We start from the raw sequence: 20,008 nt of genomic DNA, 5'->3' as shown, positions 1-20,008 counted from the left end.
CTGCAATTGAACTGGAGGTTCACCTGGTGGATATACCTGAAGGAGAGGTGTCTACAGCACTGAGAAAGTGAATAAGAGGTCACATTGAATGCTGATTTAATGGTAAACAATAGGAAAAGAGAGAACAGGTTTAATCAATAAGTCAAAAGAGAAACAGAAAAAGTAGTATGGCGACAAAAAAGGAGAGAAAGGAAAGCATTAGCAGAATTAAGTGCATCAAACAGCAAAAACATTTGGACTACATAACGATTTGAAGAAGATTTGCATTCAGGAGTTACAAGGAATCTGGAAATAACTCCGTTCTTTGGGAATCTGGATAGGTCTGAATCAATGGCTACAAGAATTTTGGATGTTTGATGAGGCCAAAAATAAGTGACCACCTGAAAGTGGGAGAGGAGAAAAAAAAAAGGAGACAAATGTTTGAATGTTTGAACCTTACTTAATAAGATTATTATATTTTGTTTGATGAACTACAAGAAAGATAAATGAATGTATATTGCAATAATGAAAGCAGTAATTTAAAGGAATTAAATGTTACCTCTCGCTTAAAGTACAAATACTGCAATGCAAGCATGTTCCAGCAGAAGGAAATTGAGATCTTGAGTACAAATGTGATTAATAGCGTCTACAACATTTAAGCTTGAACATCATTCATCAGGAGATGTAAAGAGACTATAAGGAAGCAACAGTGTTAGTAAAAACACAAAATGAAACAAGATTGCCACTGAGAGTGAAAGCAGCCTCCTAGTATATAAGATCCCTTTAAAGAGGAGGCACAGGAATAACTCTGGGAGTTTAGAGAAAAGCAAAAATATTAAATCAGGAGGCCCATTTCAAAGGGTTTTCTGCCAGTAAATGAGTGTTTACCTGTGGAAAAAAAAAAAACATTGAAAATTCACCGCCCCCCTTTTGGGGAAAAGTGTGGCATTCGGGGCAGGGTTAGGGCAGGCCCCTGAGAGAACACTTTTTTTTTTTCTTTCTTTCTTTTCCCCACACATCTGGCACCTGCAAAATATGCAGGGTAAACGATCCTTGCTGAGCTGCCAGCAGCAGGACTTTGAAAGGGAAACAGTGAGCAGTTTCCCTTTGAAAATTGGCCTATCAACAGTACAAAGTAGCCATAGGCCTGAAATTCCCCCGCAGGGTTTAAAAAGTGGTCTCAGGGATGGACATTTTAAAAGGACATGTCCACAGGTAAAATAGTGATTTGCCCATGGAAATGGCCTATTATGAAGTTGGCCATCCAATATTCGGGCAAACTTACATTAGTAGGGCCGGTCATCATGTATGTGGTACAAGCAGTGAGCAGAAGCATTCCCAGCAATGGGGCTGGGAAGGGGTTTGCACTTGCATGGGCATTTTTGCATTTTCAAAATGTTGGGTGCGTGGACCTTTGGCCCAAGGTGGTGTTGGCGCTACCTGTGGGGGAGACCCCACAGGTCCCCATCGTCAAGAAGCGAGGCCGGACAGGAAGCAAAGGCCAGCAGGAGCTTCTCAACTACCAGCCCTCATTCCCCACAGGTTGAGACCTTGGGTACCAGGTCCGGCTGGTCTTAGGTGGGCCTCTGCGTGGACGATCTCGTATAGCACAGCCAGACGAAGTGGGCAGTGACTAGGGACCGATGGTCCAAGGCAGGCAGCAGAAGGCAAGGTCAGGTCTGGCCTAGAGGTCAGAGGCAGGTGGCAGGAGACTTGGTCAAGTCCGGTCCAAGGGTCAGAGGCAGGAGGCAGAAGATGTGGTCAGGAAGCAAGCCAGGTCGAGAGCGAAGGTCCGTCCAAGGGGTGAGGAGAAGGAACTGTAACAGGAACGCAGGAACAGGAGCAGGGGATCCGGAGCAGAAGCAGGAATGGGAACAGGAGCTGGAACACAGGAACAGGAGCTGGGAATCCGGAGTAGGAACTGGAACACAGGAACAACAACTTGGGAACACTGGCAAAAGACAGTGAGGAGATTTGTTGCCAAGCCGCCTGCTGGGAGCCCAATGCAGCCTTAAATAGGCTGGAGCTGATGACATCATCGGAGAGGACTGGCAGCAATTTCCCACCGCTGGCCCTTTAAGGCCCGGGAGGAGGTGCATGCACCCGTGTAGGAGAGGCATGTAGAGAGGCTCAGTCGGCGGCATCCTGGCCGCAGGAAAGGAAGGAGAGACCCCAGCGGCCCCAGGAAGGAACAGGTTGCGTCGGCAGCAGTTCCCCGATTCTGCCAGGGAGCCCCGGCCCACTGCCACTGCTGCAGGGTGGCAGGGTGTAAATGAAGTTGACCGCGGAGCCCTGCGGTCAGCAAGTGTAACACAAAAGTATGCATACAAATTAGCTTGTAATTTTGGTTGAGTAATTTCAAAGAGAAAGCATACATGCACGTTCTTTTTGAAAACTGGTGTATCTTATGTGTGTATTGTTACGCACCCCATCCGCGTCCGGCCCGCACATGGGCCTGCTCACCTCTCTGGTTCCACGGCAGGTCCCAGGTCAGCCTCCTTGGCAGCAGCTGCGAGCTCTTCCAGGCCTCGGCATCCCACGGTGGCGGTCGCCGGGCCTTCCATTGCGTGCCATGCCTCATGTCGGAGTTCGGCACCTTCTATAGCATTGGCCACGCCCATATGCACGCACGCGCAGACCGCCCAGCTCCTTGTAGGGTCAGGGGCAGGTCCTAGCTCCGCGGTGCGTCCTGATTGATTCCCTGATATAAGGAAGACTCTGCCTGCACTTCCTTGCCTTGGCAATCGGGTAAGTACTGTGCTAGATTGTGACTGCATTCTGAGCCTTTTTCCAGGCTTGTTCCAGTCTCGTTCCAGAATCCTTCTGTTCCAGTGTCCTCTTGTTCCTGTGTTTGTCTGTCGCCTCCCCAGGTAGTACCTCCAGACTGTCTCACTGGTTCTGACCTCGGCTTGCTCCTTGACCCTCCTTCCTGCTGCCTGCCTTCTGACCTCGGCCTGCCTGTGACCTCATCTGACTTCCGGAACCTGACCTCTGCATTATTGACCACTCCTCGGACTGACCCTCAGATTCTGACCTCTGCCTGATTGACTACATCTCCTGATTCTGGCTATGTCCCTTGCCTTGTCATCACCTACGCTCTTCTGGTCTTCCTTGCTTCATCTGACCTCCAGCCTCGAACCCGATCACGCTCCTCTCCTGTCTGTGGGCACGCCTGTCTACCATCTCTCCAGGAGACCCTGTGAGGCCCACCTAAGTCCAAGTGGCCAAGGTACCTACGGGCTCCACCCGGGGGGACCGCGGGCTTCCAATGGTGAAGCTCATCCTAGCCTCTGTCTCCTCCAGTGCTCCACCCCCTGAGGGCAGGTGCTTCATGGTCCCAAGCAGGGAGCCGTTTCCACTGCTCCAGAACAAGGGTCCACCCCCGAGCACAACAGGTTGCCAAGGCCATGGACTTGGTGGAGTTTCCCACCTCCAGGGCCCTACCGGGTTTGGCTACCACAGTCAAACAACATCACCAAGTTTTGGAATCGCTGGCTTCTTCGGTGGAAGAGCTTTGTTCCCAGCTACAAGATACAGTTTGGCCAATCCCGTGGGCCTATCGTCCTCCATGCTTCCCAAAGCATTGTTGGCATTTCCTGCACCTCCTTGATACAATGGGGATCCACACTCCTGTCGTGGCTTCCTTAATCAGTGCTCCATGCAATTTTCACTGCAATACTCGTTGTTCCTGAAGGAAATCACCAAAATGACCTTCATCCTATCTCGCCTGGAAGGGAAGGCTCTTGCATGGGCCTCTCCCTTATGGGAACGTTCTGATCCCATACTTTCCAAGTTATCTGAAGTCATTGCTCTCTTCAAGCAGACCTTCGGAGACCCAGGCCGCCAGGCTGTAGCCAGCCATAACCTACTCCACCTTCGCCAAGGATCACGGACACTCTCCGAGTATACGGTGGAGTTTAGGACTCTGGCCACTGAGCTTGAGTGGCAAGAAGATTGTCTGCAAGCCATCTTCATAGATGGAGTCTCCTGCGCTCTCAAAGATGAGTTCTCCATCCGTGAGACTCCCATGTCTCTAGAGGACCTGATTTCCCTTGCCGGGAAGATCGATCATCGCCTCCGGCAGAGGCGCCTAGAAGTAAAGGCTCCCCTTTCTCCCTCACCACATCCCATGCGTGTTCCTAGTCCTCCAGCTAAGATACCAGCACCACCACCCTCTTCCATGGTGGCACCTATGGAGGTGAACCTCGGGCGATTGTCTCCGACAGAACATCTCCATTCGCGGAAGGAGGGTCTTTGCCTTTACAGTGGCACTTCTGGTCATCGTCTGCAGTTCTGCCCGGTTCATCTGGGAAACTGCAACGCCTGAGCCCGGCGGGGGTCCCGAGCTTAGGTGCTACTGTTACTGGCCCTCAACTCTTGCTTCCCATTTCTCTGGGCATCAAGGCCCACACCTTTGCCAACACTGCTCTTGTTGATACCGGAGCAAGTGGCAGCTTCAATATGGATGATATTGTCAAACTTCTGAACATCCCTCTTCAGCCATTAGAGGTGAGCCTCTGCATCGCCTCCATCCAAGGAGAACACCTTCCAGGGCTCATCACCCACCAAACAGTGCCTATTCATCTAACCATGGGCACTCTCCTCGAAGAGGAGATGTCCTTCTATGTATTAAAACGATCAACACATCCAGTTATCCTGGGGCTGCCCTGGCTCCAGCCCATGAACCCCAGTTCGATTGGCATTCCCTGCAGATGGTGCAGTGGGGCTCTAAATACCAGAAGACTTGTTTACATTCTGTACCTCCAGTAGTCCCTGTTCTGAAGTCTTTTACCTTACCTGGTTTGCTCATACATTACTCTGATTTCAAAGATGTCTTCTTGAAGTAGAAAGCAGATACCTTGCCTCCGTTACGCAAGTTCAATTGCCCCATAGAACTTCTGCTGGGCACAATGCCTCCCAAAGGCAGAACTTACTTACCCATTGTCTCAAACCAAAACCCAAGCTATGTCCGAGTATATTAAAGAGAACCTAGACAAAGGGTTCATTCGTCCCTCTGATTCCCCTGCTGGCACGGGATTCTTTTTTGTTAAGAAAAAGAAAGGCAGTCTACGCCCTTGTATTGACTACAGAGGGCTCAATGCAATAACCGCAAAGACCAATATCCCCTGCCTCTTATCAGTGAGCTGTTCGACCACCTTGAAGGGGCACAGATCTTCACCAAGTTGGATCTGAGAGGTGTGTACAATCTGGTACACATCCAACCTGAAGATATCTGGAAAACTGTATTCAACACAAGGGATGGTCACTACGAATATGCTGTGATGCCCTTTGGGCTATGCAATGCCCCAGTGGTCTTTCAATGCCTTATGAACAAAATTCTCCAAGACCTTTTGTACTCCTTCGTAGTCGTATATCTTGACGACATCCTAATCTTTTCCAAAGACCTTGAATCTCATCGAGATCATGTTCGGATCATCCTTCAACATCTGAGAGAGAACCATCTGTATGCCAAGTTGGAAAAATGCCTTTTTGAGCGTAATCACTTACCCTTCCTAGGGTATATCATATCCAATCGTGGTTTCTCTATGGATCCCGAGAAAGTCCAGGGGATCTGCGACTGGCCCCAGCCAGTAGGCCTACAGGCCCTTCAACTCTTCCTTGGCTTTACCAATTATTACCGGAGATTCATTGCCAATTATTCTACCTTAGTTGCCCCGCTTACCGCCATGACCAGGAAAGGGGCTAACACTTGGGTATGGACCCCTAAAGCACAAGTCACCTTTCAGATGATTAAGAGGCTTTCTGTTCTGGCCCTTGCCTTCAGCATCTGGACCCAAGACGTCCATTTGTCGTTGAAGTTGATGCCTCTGCAATTGGCACAGGAGCTGTCTTGAGCCAGTTTTCTCCCAAGGGTAAATTGATACCTTGTTCATTCTACTCACATAAGTTCTCTCCTACAGAACAACATTATACCATTGGTGACCGAGAACTCCTCACAGTCAAGTTGGCACTCCAAGAGTGGTAGCCCTGGTTGGAAGAGGCACAACACAAGTTTACTATCTTCACTGACCATAAGAACCTTAAGCACCTTAAAGAGGCTCCACTTCTGAATCCCCGACAAGTCCAATGGGTGCTCTTCTTTGAACGGTTCAACTTCATTCTATGTTTCCACCCAGGCTCCAAGAATCTCTGTGCTAATGCACTGTCAAGATCATTTGACCCTGAAGATGTTCCTGAAGTCCCTAGCTTCATCATAGATCCCTCCTGCATATCCCTTGCTGTGACCACTACAGTTCCTACTGGAAAAACCATTGTTCCACGTAGATTACATGAACAAGTTCTGAAATGGGTTCACGATTCCAAGTTGGCAGGACACCCGAGTCATGCCAGGACCCTAGAGATGTTACGAAGACACTATTGGTGGCCCAACAAAGTGCAAGACTCCCGAAACTATGTGGACTCGTGTCCCATCTGCGCCCAACAGAAACCACCTACTGGGAAGCCTTGGGGCTTACTCCGACCACTTCCAGCACCTCCTGAGCCATGGTCCATCATCTCAACAGACTTTATTACAGACCTGCCTCCATCCCAGAACAATACGGCAATTTGGGTAATCATCGACCGTTTTTCGAAGATGGGTCATTTTATTCCCTTGCTGGGCCTTCCGTCGGCCCCAGAATTAGCCAAGTTATTTTTCAAAAACATTTTTTGCCTCCATGGACTCCCCAAGGAGATTATATCCTACCAGGGTCCACAGTTTGCCGCCAAATATCGGTGTTCCCTATGTAAGAAGTTTAATATTGCCCTACGTTTCACATCGGCCTATCATCCACAGGCCAATGGTCAAGCTGAAAGGACCAATCGGACCTTGAAGACATTCCTCCGCTCCTATGTAAATGATCAACAGGATAACTGATCTGATCTTCTTCCCTGGGCTGAGCTGTCGCACAATACCCATGACCCTGTGGCCATCGATGTATCTCCATTCTCCGTGGTATTCGGATGGCAACCTCGGCTGCCTCTTCCAGTTCCTCTGACTGTTCCTTCTCCAGTGACGCAATCCATGCCTCATACCATTCATCAAGTGTGGAACCAAGTAAAAGAGCACCTTTCCCAGGCCGCTGAACACTACAAGCGTACTTCAGATGCCCATAGATGTCCTGCGCCACTCTTCTGCCCTGGCCAGAAGGTGTGGCTAAGCGCTCGACACATACGACTGAGACTTCCCTCTCACCACTTGGCTCCTAAATACATCAGGCCATTTCCTCTAATCCGAAGAGTAGGAGCTGTATTGTATCAGCTCCAGCTACCTCGTACCATGGGTATCCATAACACGTTTCATGTGTACCTATTGAAACCGTTGGTCCTCTCCTGGCCCTCACGTAAAGTTCCTTCTCCTCCAAGGGTCTCTACAGAACCTGATTCATCCCTTCATGTAAGAGAGGTCCTCAATGTCCATTGGCATCGAGGGAAATGGGAGTACCTCCTACCCTGGGAGGGTTATGGGACCGAGGAGAATTCGTGGAAACCTTCCCACAACATCCTTGATAAGGAACTCCTGAATACCTTTCATAAGACTCACCCCGACAAGCCATGGCTGCATAGCAGGAGGCCTAGAAGGGGGGGTACTGTTTCGCACCTCGTCCGCGTCCAGCCCAGGTGCTCACCTCTCTGGTCAGCCTCCCTGGCGGCAGCTGCAAGCTCTTCCAGGCCTTGGCATCCCACGGCGGAGGTTGCCGGACCTTCCACTGCAAGCCAGGCCTCATGTCGGAGTTCAGCGCCTTCCATGGCATTGGCCACACCCCTACACGTGCACGCATGAACTGCCCAGCCTCTTGTAGGGCTAGGGGTGGGTCCTAGCTCTGCGGCACACCCTGATTGATTCCCTGATATAAGGAAGTCCCTGCCTGCACTTCCTTGCCTTGGCAATTGGGTTAGTATTGTGCTAGATTGTCACTGCGTTCTGCGCCTTGTTCCATTCTTGTTTCAGGCTCGTTCCAGGATCCTTCTGTTCCAGCCTTGTTCCTTCATCCCTCTGTTCCAGTATCCTCTTGTTCCTGTGTTCTTCTATCATCTCCCCAGGTAGTACCTCCAGACTGCCTCACTTGTACTGACCTCGGTTTTCTCCTTGACCCTCCTGCCTGCTGCCTGCCTCCTGACCTCAGCTTGCTCTTTGACCACTCTGCCTGCTGCCTGCCTTCGGCCTGCCTGTGACCTCGTATGACTTCCGGAACCTGACCTCTGCATTGTTGACCACTCCTCAGACTGACCCTCTGATTCTGATCTCTGCCTGATTGACTACATCTCCTGATTCTGGCTCTGTCCCTTGCCTTGTCATCGCCTAAGCTGTTCTGGTCTTTCTTGCTCCATCTGACCTCCAGCCTCAAACCCGATCGTGCTTCTCTCCTGTCTGTGGGCATGCTTGTCTACCATCTCTCCAGGAGACCCGTGAGGCCCACCTAAATCCAAGCAGCCCGGGTCCCTACGGGCTCCACCCGGGGGCGGCCGCGAGCTTTCAGTGGTGAAGCTCATCCTAGCCTCTGTCTCCTCCAGTGCTCTGCCCTCCTCCAGTGCCCCATTGCCCCACCTCCAGTGCTCCATTGCCCTGCCTCCAGTGCTCCTCCCCCTACCTGGTAGGGACCAGGTGCTTCCTGGTCCCTACTAGGGAGCCATTCTCCACTGCTCTAGGACAAGGGTCCACCCCTGAGCGCAACATGTATTTGATTTTAAATGTATGCAGGCTGTTACAAAATTACACCCTTACTGTTTTGCATAAATATTTAAAGGAAAATAACATTAATAAAACATGCCACAGTACATGGATCAGCAGAGAAATGGATACTGAAAGTCATGAGCTTTACAGAAAAAGGAAGCATGATTGAAGTAGAAAATGTGTGCATGTGCATGGACGGGGATGTCTGTCCCCTCCTCCCTCTTTCTTCATTTCTTAGTTTACTCTCTCTAGTATGTCTCACAGCCTTTTATCCTCTTTTCCCAGTCAAATCATGTCCCTATCCCTGTTTGCTATTCTTTTTGTCATCCTCTCTTCTGTCCTTCTAAGTTTACTACATTTGTGCTCTGCAGTGCTTGTAACTCTAAAATGTTTCTGTGATGCTGAAAGAGCTCAAATGGCAATGTGCGATAGTGTGAGTGTGCCAGTGTTGCATGGTTGAGATTTAGCAACATGAGATACCTGGTCATAGGTGAGGAGAGCTGGTGCTGTTAAGATCCCCCTTTCTTCCTGGTAGCTGGGGGGAGTAGTGACATCAGCAGCACAAATAACCTTAAGATGTACTTGCATGGATCACCCACTTTTGAATCCTGCAATTAGATAAAGAAAAACTGAAATGTGTTAATATGAATCTTTTAAAATCCACAGGAGATAACTGAAATAGTAATCAGCAAAAAGGTTAGCTTTCAAAAACTGCAAGGTATCTCAAAAAAGGGAGGAAAGGGAAGAAAACTTGAAAAGCTGAGAAGGTATTAGGAACAGCAAAGGTATGCATGGAAGATATCCTGTGTCTTCGCTCAGCCTGTCGCATCTGCTGTACCAAGCAGCAGGTCTGAAAGGGCTATCGAGTGGCCAGAGGGCTACTCCAGAGACCAGCATTGAGTTGTTGGGTCTCTTTCGATGCGCTCAGGTTTGGCTGAGGCCAGGGCTCCTGATCTTCAGCCTGTCCGCCCGTGCTTGGATACATCTCGCCTGCCTCAGCGCTTCCCCGGAGCTCCTCTGCGGACGCGCCGTGGTCCAAGGACACACTACCTCCCATTGGGACCGCTTCCCAGCACTCCCGTAACATCACTCTGTCAATTTATAATTTGGCTATGTGTTCTTCTAGCAGGTAAGGATTAACAACATAGTTCCCAAAATACGCTGACAAGAGAAGATCTTCCCTTTAGTTGACATCAAAAATACTTTTCCAAAAAAATCCCAGCGTGTGTAGCCAAAACTGGATGTTCAGATATCTTCTTCATGATACAAGAAGCAAGTGAGCACATATTTACTAGCTACTTTAACCTGCCCAAAAAAGTAAGAACTTGGCATATGGGGATCAGATGAATAAAATGGAACCAGTTAATACAAACTTGCTACATGTGAGCAGGCTTTGACTCCAATATAATAATCCACATGGGAGGCAACAACCTTGGTTCTCTCCCAAGTGCTGAGCTCTCAATAAAAAAAAAATGAATTTAACTTATGTCTCTGTTCAGCAAGGCAGAAAATGTCTGATTCAATATCATCCCTAGGAGAGTATGAAAAGGCATAATAGGAGAAAGAAGAGGATATATTGGGGAATGGTGCACAAGCATGACCTAATCACCCAGGATCATCAGTGGCTTTTCTGTCCATCTGGCATCAATCTTGCACAATAATGGGACACCCACATTGTTGATTTCCTTGCAGGAAACATTGAAGGCTAGTATGGAATGAATAAGGCAGCAGCTGCTAGGGTATGGGTGAACAAATGTGGAGAACTTCTGCTCATGCAGGAGCTTGAGGGAGATAGATCTTACCAGGCTTGGCTCAAAGAACAGTTCTTATGTGAGTGATGGGGCCAGTAACACATTTTCCCTGAATTACTTAAGTGCTTCTGCAGACGGCGGTGACAGCTGACCACAAAAGGCTATGTGGTACTGTGTTTTGTGTTATAGATGGATTAATCCAGCACTTTACCTTCAAGTGTTAAGCGGTAGTAACTAGTAACCTGGTTCATCCAGCAGGGTTTAAAGAAGTTCAGAGAAGCACAAGTTCAATGACAATCAAGGTCATTATTTAACTGTATGCTTATATGATTTGCCTTCAGACTTATACTGCTCACTTTTATCAGTAGAGTTTATTTTATAATCATTAATACTTGCCTACTCTAATGGGATCTGTGATAGCAGGTATCATATAACTATATTTTTAATGCAAATTTGTATAGTTACTGTTACACGCCCCACCCGCGGTCATCCCTCACATGGGACCGCTCACCTTTGGGGTCACATGGCAGGCCCCGGTCCTGTCTCCCTCGTGGACCTTGCAAGTCCAGCTAGGCCCCGGCGTCCCACGTCGGCGGTCGCTGGGCCTTCGGTTGCACGCAGGGCCTCATGCCAGGCCTCGGCACCTCTGCAACTAGTCATGCCCCTGCACGCGTGGACCAGCCGCCCTGATGTAGGTCCCAGGGCGGGGCTTCGTTCTGTGGCGCACCCTGATTGATCGCATGTTATAAGGAAGTTCCTGGCCTCACTTCCTTGCCTTGGCAATCGGGTCAGCTTGTTTGCTAGATTGCCCTTGCTCGTATTCCTGCTTACTTGTTCCTAGTCTTGTTCCAGGATCCTTCTGTTCCAGTTCTGTTCCTGCTTGTTCCTGCTCGTACCTGTTCCTGACTTGCCTGCTTCTTCCTATGTTCGTTGCTCGTCTCCCCGGTCTTACCTCAGACTGTCTTTCTGGTATAGACCTCAGCTTGTTCCTGACTTGTCTGCCTGCCTGCCACCTGCCAAAGACCTCAGCTTGTTCCTGACCTGCCTGCCAAAGACCTCAGCCTGTTCCTGACTCGTCTGCCTGCCTGCCGCCTGCCAAAGACCTCAGCTTGTTCCTGACCTGCCTGCCAAAGACCTCAGCCTGTTCCTGACTCGTCTGCCTGCCTGCCGCCTGCCAAAGACCTCTGCCTGCTCTTCAATCTTGCCTGACCTCTCGATCTTGACCCTTGCTTCGTTGAGCACTCCTCGGACTGATTCTTGGACTTTGACCTTGCTCGCCTGACCTTGCTTGATTCTGGCTCTGTCCCTAGCCTTGTCCTCACCAACTCTATTCTGGTTCTCTCTCCTCCAACCTGTTTCCAGTCTCGAACCTGATAGCGCTCTTCCTTTGTCTGTGGGCACGCCAGACTCTGACTCTCCCAGGAGACCCTGCGAGGCCCACCTAAGTCCCAGCGGCCCGGGTCCCTACGGGATCCTCCCAGGGGGACCTCGGGCTTCCAGAGGTGAAGATCTAGTCTGCCTCTGTCTCCCTCCATGCTCCGCCCCCTGTGGCCAGTCCCTGTACTGCCACAGGACAGGGGTCCACCCCCAAGCACAACAGTTACAATTTGACTTTAGTTATCACTATTTATTGCTTGTTATAACCTGCATAAATAATCCACTGAATTATTCTTATATGTTTTAGTTAGATAGGATTAAGTTTGTTCTTATTGTTTTCTCAGTTATGCATTTCTTTTTACAGGCTTGTTAGTGTCATGATACAGTATACATTTATAACTCTAATATGTAGCCTAAAAGTAAGGTGTCATAGTATAGCATTTAAAGAAATGTGGTATATAATTTAGATGCTAATTAAATAGACAAAGCACAGAAAACACTTTAATGTTGCCTTTAAAGTCTCACAAGTACAATTAGTTTTACAGTACCAGTTTGTCTAAAAATAGTATATTATAAAATTGTAGAGCATCATACACATGTCTTTTAATCATGCACATAAAAAATCACAAGAAAATGTATAGTTCCTAGTCACCCTGCATTTTAATGTTCAGTGTTGATAGCTAGGATAGAATTCCAATGGAGCACAGTCAGTAAAGCTAAGAGAAATGAAACCTTTGATTCCAGACTTCACGGACTCTAATTCAATCTGTATTGCTATTACTGCAAGATCCTAAGTAACCTGAAATCCCTACAGATTCTTCCTCACTTTCCTCCTAGATCTTTTTTTAATGTAAGTCTTAATTCACCCAAATTGAGGACTGAGAAAATATTCCAAGAGAAAGTATACCAGTTGCCTACGGACTGATATATCCTGTCAGTTTGTGCCAGCCCAAAATGAAAGAGTAGACTGAGATGAGATGGCAGAGGAATGGTCAGCATTATGAAGAACGTAGTATATTCCATCTAGGCAAAGAAGACACAGATCCACAGTCTACGGTAACTGAATGTAACTTACCTTGGGCTACTATCGAAAAAATATGAGCTAAAACTAAAACCAAAAATAAAACAAATCAGCAACATTATAAAAATGCAGGATCCCAACCTGTCCCATCTGCAAACCTTGAAGGCCACACCTAGAATAATTTCATAGGACAAGAAAGGAGCTTGGAAGATGTATCAACCAGTGCATGCTCCTGTTCTTACTACTGTATTTTTTCTATTGTGTTTTATGAATATATAATTTTTTTAACTCTACTATAATATTTTTAATGAAAGATAAATTATCAAATCAAAATAAATTAATAATGAAAAAATACAGCCACAGACATATGACATGGATTCTCTCACGGTGGACTTAATTATTAGTCTGCTTTAAAGGGATGCCCTAGCCTTGTTCACCCCATTCTTAAGGTAAAACAGTCCAATCCTGGATTATCTCAATCAATTCATAGTTGCCATCTCCCAGATATTTGGAGAATCTCATTAGGATCATCTAGTAGAGCATAGGGTGATAAATCTCTGCCAAGGTCAGCAATTAGCGTTTGAGTACACAGAAAGTTTTTCTCACTGTACCTTGATTTAGACTGAAATGAACCAACATTTTGAGTGCACTTTAGTAGGTCCCTGGCAAACCATATTAAAGATGAAGTGGGGGGCTGGGAAAGCCCACTTCCCCCATCTTAGGAAGCCTTCAAGCTTTGATCACTCCTCATTAGAATTGAGAGATATGATAGAACAGAAACAAGATAAGAAGCAAAAATCCCCTAGTACTAAGAGAAACAAATAACTCTCCATCAGGCAGCAACCTTCAGACAAGCTCATGATAATTGATGGCACTTGATACTGGCTATCAATAGAGGAAAAATAAAGGTCCCATCAAGAGGGCCTTTTCTTCTATTGTGGGCTTCTGGGACACCATTAAAGCAACTGCATAAATAGGCTGTAATTTCACTAGACTACATGATGGGGAAATGGACAGTTCCAACCATAGTAGAGGTAACTGGGGTGGAACAAGAAAGAACAATCTCTCTCAGATCAATAAAGCTACTTTGAATATGAACATTCCACATGAAAATCACAATTCAATATTTTGGAAGGCAAAGGAACAGCAAGTTCTTGCCACAATCAATTCAGGAGCCTCAGTGTTTCATGGCTGTCACATCTGCCCAACAATACAAGAATCAAATACAATAGAAGTGAATGAAGAAACATAACAGTGGAAACAATTGAAAAATCCTCCTAATGAGGCCCAGTCACTCAAGAAGCCAAGCTACTATGTATAAACACCAGGGAATAATATACTTTGATCTCACCCATCCACCACTCTTCTCAGTCATCTCCGAATTACCTTGGCTGGAATGTTATGACCCGCAAATTCAGAAAGCATGCTAGGTAACCTTCACTTCCACCTTCTGTCAACGGAATTGTCTCCCCAATTTTGAAGGAGAAAGACAATGAGCCAGAAGAGCTCACCCAGATCATAAGATATTACATGACTGCCAACTCAGAAGTAGAGCAATTATTCAAGATATACTTGGAGTTTTGCGAAGTGTTTGTTTAAGTCACTTCAGATATAATACCTCCTCATAAAATGTATGATTGCCAAATAGACTTGTAACCTGCAGCAGAAGTTTATTCACAGGGATCTAGGCACTATATAATTATCTGCATGGAAATCTGTAGATGGGGTTCATCAGGCCCTCAACTTCCCTGGCAGTAGACTTGATCTTCTCCATGCCAAAGATGGTTCTTTCTGACCCTATGTTGAATAGTGAATAGAGATGTGTATTTGTTTTACAACAAAATGAAAGATGTAACAAATAAGCAGTTTTGTTTCATTTTATTTGAAAATGAAACCAAAGGAAATTAAATTTCATTTTAATTGTGTTTGGTTTCATTTTTAGAAATAGTGTACAATATTTGCCAACAGTAAATTTTATTTGGAATTAGTGCATGCTATTTGGATTTAGTGCACATTATTTGTAAATAGCGTGCACTTTTTCAAAAAATGAAATAACCGCCTTCCAGAAAATCCTCCAAAATGAAACAAAATTATAATGGCTGCAAACCTTTCCTATCAAGTGCTTGACACAAGCACCATCCGGTTACTCCTCCATTCATTAGTCAGCTCTTGGAATGCCTTTAGTCCACTCGAGATTTCTACCAAATTAAATCTTAGGGGAGCCATCTATAACCTAGTTAGTATCCAAGAGGGTAGTGAATGAAAATTAACATTCTATACCAGGGCCGGTGCAAGCGCATTTGGTGCCCTAGGTAAACCTTTGTTCATGGACCTCCTTCCCACAATTTACCTATCGGCAACAGCTCCAAAACTGAACTCCCTTCTACTGGTGGCAGCGGCTCTAGCACAGTTCTTGCTTCTTTGCCGGTAATGGCTCTGGCACAGCACTGTCTGGGCCTCCTCCTGTCAGAATGTTGCTGCCCCCAAAAGTTTGGCACTCTAGGCAACCACCTAGTTTGCCTAATGGAACATCAGCTCCCTAGCAAATAGAACAAGGAAAGTATCTGAATTTAAGAAGGCATGGAATAAACAGAGGATTTCTGAGGTAGTAGTAGGGATCATAATTTTGAGTATTTGGTGTGGATGGGCAGACTGGATAGGCTGTAATGGTCTTTTTCTGCCATCATGTTTCCATTTATTTATTTGACAATTTTTCTATACCGTCGTTTGGGGTGCCATCACAACGGTTCTATGTTTCTATAAGTATTTAAAAATGCCATTCAGATTAAGGAACTCAAAGTTTCAACATTTTGTAAATGAACAATTAAATGACATGTTTAACGTGTGCACAATGATTTATTTAGATGTCACTTTGATATTCTCACATATCCTGACAAGTCATGACTGGCAGGTACATTTGGTTCTAGACTGCTCAAGGAGTCATAAGCTATTTGCAAATTAGAAAAATATGAGTTTGGCAAAAGTCAGAGTTCCTACAAAATATATTGTCACATGGCGCGTGCACACAAATCTGCATAGGATCTTTGTAGTTATGGAATAGCCAACCACATGTATTGTGAAGGGGATGCAACATTTCTTGGGATTCACACATTTCTATTGGCAGTTTTTTCAAGGATCTTCAAAGATGGTGGCCTTTGCTGACAGAATAACTGAAGAAGGAAATTTTATTCAAATAGACTTTTAAACAACAGCAAACATTCAAATTAAATGCAGTGTTCACATTCACTTCGATCTTGATATACCCTAATCCAGAGCTTCTGTTTGTGGTGAAAGCAGATGCATAAAGGTCTGCCTTAGGGATAATTTTGTCCCAGAGAAGGTCATCAGGGAACATGCTCTATCCATGTATATTCTACTCTCACAAGATGATAGCACTAGAGAAGAACTACTGTAAGAGAGCCCCCAAGGGAATGGCACCTCTCAGTCCCAGGTACCTTCCCTAGGTACAAACTAACCAGGAGTCAAGATAGGATTCACACAAGACTTACTAACAAAACTCTGCCCTCCATGTTCCAAATCTAGTGATGTCTAAAAAGAAATCTAATATCCCCTACTAGATTTTTTCTCACTAAAAGTTGAAATGCAAAGGGGTCTGGTGACCAGCTGGACTCTTCTACAGGACATGATTTTGATGCTGTTAAATTCCCTCTCTCTGATATCTTAAACTCATAGCACTTCCTGTTTTCTGTTGTGATCTGTCTTTGAAGCTCCGATGTTCAAGTTTTACTGGTTCAAATCATGGTCCTCCTACCTCTGCCTTGAGGGTGGACACTATACCATGTTATTGATGAGTGCTTGGTAGTCAGACCTTGATTGGTTAGGAGACACTGGTTCCTGATTGGAGGGTTGTCCTTAGGGGGAATAACCTACTTGTTAGTCTACTTTATTGTTGTTAAATGACAACAATCTACCTGTTTTTTATTTATTTAGCATTTTGTTTATATACCGAGGTATAGCAGAGTTGCCTTCACTCCGGTTTACATATAGAAACAACATGTTACATTGAACTAGAATTTAAAATTAAATTTAAATTTAAAGAATGTCAAGGATTACTGGTTGCTTGGTTCTGCTTTTACGGTTGATCTTGTCTAGATGTTTTCTTATCACAAGAACATAAGAATTGCCATGCTGAGTCACACCATGGTCTATCAAGCCCCAAATTCTGTCTCTGACAGTGGCCAATCCAGGTCACAAGTACCCAGCAGATCCTTTAAAGTAGTTTAATTCCTCTTACTCACTACCAGGGATAAAAATAGTTATCTTTAGTTTACCTGACAAATGTGGTGTAGACTTTTCCTCCAGGAACTTGTCCAAATCTCTTTTACGCCTGCTATGCTAGTTACCTTGATCACATCCTCGGGCAACAGATTCCACAGCTTGAATGTGCGATGAGTGAAAAATTACTTTCTATAATCTGTTTTGAATCTGCTGGTTGTTAATTTCATGGAGTGTTCCCTTATTTTAGTATTATTTGAAAGGTTAATAACCAATTGTTATTTACCCATTCCACTCCCCTCATTATTTTATAAATTTCTATCATGTCCCTTCTCAGCTGTCTCTTTTCTGAGTTGAAGAGCCCTAGCTTGAGAAGCCTTTCATTATAAGAAAGATGTTCCATCTACTTTACCATTTTTGTTTCCCTTCTTTGCACTTTTGCTGGTCCCACTATCCTTTTTTAGATGAAGTGACCAGAACTGCACACAATACTCAAGGTGCAGTTGCACCATGGCTTGATACAGAGGCAATATGATATTTCTTTTTTTTATCATTATATCTTTACTAGCAACTGTACCCATTCTACACCCTCAGGCATCCCCCCACCCACCCTCTCTTACCTCCCATGCCAGGTTCTTATGGCCTGGATTGGCCACTGTTGGAAACAGGATGCTGGGCTTGATGGACCCTTGGTCTGACCCAGTATGGCATGTTCTTATGTTCTTATGTTAGCTGAAAAGGAAAAACTAAGTTATTTTCACCCAGGGCAAGGGACGTGGAGGCACATTTGCTAAAGCCAGGGCTGGCAAAGTTTATTTACCAAGCTGTCTCTCGCACTCCCCCACACCCCCTCTCCTCTATCACACTCACATTCTCTCTCACCGGCATCCCCCCAACCCACCCTCTCTTACCTCCCATGATCTCTCTCACACCCTCCCCACCCCCTCTTACAAACTATGCTCTCTCTCACCCTCCCTCTCTCACACACACATTCTCTCTCACCGGCATCCCCCCCCCCCCATGCTCTCTCTCACGGCATGCCACGGGACCCGCGCCGTTCGCGGCAAAGATGAAGGCCCGGCACACCGTTTGCGGCACACAGGGGCCTTCCATTTTCACCTTGAGCAGAAAATAGCAGCAGAGACACCAGCATGCCATGAACGGAACGCGTCCCACGGCACACGCTCCGTTCGTGGCGAAGATGAAGGCCCGGGTGCGCCGATCACAGCACACGGGGGCCTTCCCTTTTCACCACGAATGACACACTGGGCCTTCATCTTCGCCGTGAACGGAGTGTGTGCCGCGGGACCGCTCTGTTCGCGGCATGCCAGGGTCTCCTCTGCTATCCTTCCAGTTTTGAATAGTCTTCCGGCGAGGGAGGAAATTGGCGAGGTGAGGGAGGAAATCTGCGTGAATGAGGAATTCTGTGCAAAATCTGCATTCCGCAGTAGAGCTGAATTCCCCCAGGAGTATATCTTGTAGCTGGTGTTGTGACATGGCTGCTATATGGCGTATTTGAGCCTCCAAGGCAGCCAAGGAGCCGCCTGCGCCATCTATCGGCGGGCTGGAGAACATGCGAGAGCACTGACGAACACACTACCAACCCCGATATATTATGGATTGATTATATCCTTTAAAATATGCAAAGCATTATCTAGGTTATGTATATTACACAATGAAAAATAATAATACACATACCTTATTTAACCTAGAATACAAGTCCACATCATGGGTCGAATAAGAAAAATGTATAAAGAAAAGCGATATGATATTTCTGTGTTATCCTCCATTCCTTTTTGGATCATTCCCAACATTCTATTTGCTTTTTTAACTGTCACTGCACACTGAGCAGGTCACATTCTTGGGTATGACTCTTAGAGAACCTAGCAATGTTTACCTGTAGTTGGGATTATTTTTCCCTGTGTGCATCACTTCTGTCACAGTGAGCCCTTGGGCTGAAGCGTGGTTGACACAGCATAGCAGACAAACCTACTCTGCCCACACTGTCAGCAGATGGACTTGCTCCCATAGGGCTGGTTCTAGCCCCATTCCCCACAAGTTGAGCTCTTGGGTTTGAGGGGCCGGCAGGGCTTAGGCAAGAGTCCCGTAAGGCGTGGTCAGACGAAGTCAAGCAGTGAGCAGAGGTCAGGGCAGGCAAAAAACAAAGAGTGTGAAGGTCCAGGCCAAGGTCGGGGGGCACGTGGCAAGCAAGCAGGCGGCCGAAACATTACAACTTCACATTTTTCCACATTAAATGTCATCTTGCCATTCAGTTGTCTACTCTCCTAGTCTCACAGGGTCTACCTACAGTTCTTCACAATCTGCTGTTGTTTCAACAACATTGAATAATTTTGTGTCGTCTGCACATTTTATCACCTCATTCATCATTCCCTTTTCCAGATCATTTATGAATATGTTAAACAGCACGGGTCCTTTCTCCATTTGGAAAACTGATCATTTAGTCCTCCTAACCTCTGTTTCTGGCCTTTCAGCCAGTTACCAATCCACAATAGAACACTGCCTCCTATTCCATGACTTTGTAATTTCCTGAGGAGTATCTCATGGGGGACTATATCAAATGCCTTCTGAAAATCCAAATGCACTATATCATCCTGCTCACCTTTATCTATCTGTTTATTTATACCTTCAAAAAATTCTAAAAGATTGGTAAGACAAGACTTCCCTTGCTAAAACCATGTTGACTCTTCACCATAGGACTTAAGCCATGCCTATCTTTATAGGAAGTGGTTTTGTTTTTAAGAATGGCTTCTAACATTTAGCTGCGTGCCAATTTCAGACACTCACATTTATATTTCCTGAATCACCCTTGGAGTATTTTTTTTTTTAAATCAGTCACATTGGCCATCTTCAGTCTTCAGGAATCTTGACTGATAAGTTACAGATTTCTAGTAACAGGTTAGTGATTTCATATTTTAGTTGTTTTAGAACTCTTGGGTGATTTGTTACTTT

The 20,008-nt window shown here is 46.0% G+C and overlaps 1 long non-coding RNA gene across 1 annotated transcript in view; it reads right to left on the bottom strand.

The window, feature by feature from the left end:
* Positions 1-248: 248 nt before the first annotated feature.
* LOC115088808 overlaps positions 249-20,008 on the bottom strand; it is a 38,458-nt gene continuing 18,698 nt past the window's right edge. The window contains exons 2-3 of the long non-coding RNA XR_003855898.1: positions 9,134-9,261; positions 249-380 (exon numbers count right to left, since the gene is read on the bottom strand). This is a non-coding gene — a long non-coding RNA (uncharacterized LOC115088808). The remainder of the gene's footprint in view (positions 381-9,133; positions 9,262-20,008) is intronic.

Source organism: Rhinatrema bivittatum, chromosome 3 (assembly GCF_901001135.1).
Source record: "Rhinatrema bivittatum chromosome 3, aRhiBiv1.1, whole genome shotgun sequence".
NCBI lineage: Eukaryota > Metazoa > Chordata > Amphibia > Gymnophiona > Rhinatrematidae > Rhinatrema > Rhinatrema bivittatum.
Note: the sequence above shows the minus strand (reverse complement) of the source record. Positions and strands in the feature narration are given on the sequence as shown.